A 983-nucleotide genomic window follows, 5' to 3' on the forward strand; every position below is an offset into this window, starting at 1 on the left:
AATGGCGCCGTTACTTCTGCACGCTGGTTTTATTGTGCTGATTTTCAGGCCAGGTGTAAAGCAGCAGCGGCGTGTCCTGAAGAGGGGGCTTGGACGGCAGCTGGTGGTGCCCCGAGGAGTGGTCTGTGGGATCTGACTCGTGGCGCGTTTGAAATCGCCGGCTTTGGCTGCTCGGCACAAATAACCTGAGAGTCGCGGTTCTGTGGGAGCGGAGGCGACGCTGGGCTCCTCCGGGAGGGAGCGGAGCTGAGCTGGCGTGTTCGTGGGGTGAGCTGGTTAAATGGGACGTGCGCCGAGCGGTCGCAGGGATGTCGACTCCCCGTGGAGTGGTGCAGGGAGGAGGTTTCATAGCTGTAGTTCAGGAGTCTGGAGAGTTCAAAGCTGTAGACGACGGTATCTCGCGTGGCCGCGACGAGCAGGCAGTCGTTTTGGGCGTGGAGGCCCTGTCCGTAGGTGAGCGGTGTAAGAGGCTGTGCTGGCTTCCCCTGACTGGGCACCCTCCTGTGAAGCGCTGCAGCCCGGAGAAGATCAGACCTCCTCCTCCTCCTTTGGGAGGCTCCAGACCCTGCGGAAGCCGCTGGGCTACCCTGGAGTGAGCTCGATCTCTGAGCCTTACGCTCGTTCCCTCTTGCTGCTGAATCAGCCACGAAGATAAATCGGCCTTAAGTTTTTTGACGTTGAGGCCGAGCTGCCTCGAGGTGCACGATGTTACCGTGGCCAAGGTCAGCGTGCTGATCAGGCCCAGCAGTGAGAGAGAAGGAGCTATTTTCTATCCTTTTTCCAGATCTGCTCTGTTGAGCACAACATCAGTGAGATTAGAAACATCTAAACCTCATCGGCCAGAGGCTGATTGGGTGGGATAATTAAGCTTGTTAATTGGCCCAAAAGGGAGCAGGGCAAGCGTGTAACGACACCCCCTGTCCGTGCTCCAGCCCGGGAGAGCCACAGGCTGGGGACAGGCTGGGGGGGGGTGGGGGCTGGTT

This window comes from Buceros rhinoceros, unplaced genomic scaffold (genome assembly GCF_000710305.1).
Source record: "Buceros rhinoceros silvestris isolate BGI_N320 unplaced genomic scaffold, ASM71030v1 scaffold39627, whole genome shotgun sequence".
NCBI lineage: Eukaryota > Metazoa > Chordata > Aves > Bucerotiformes > Bucerotidae > Buceros > Buceros rhinoceros.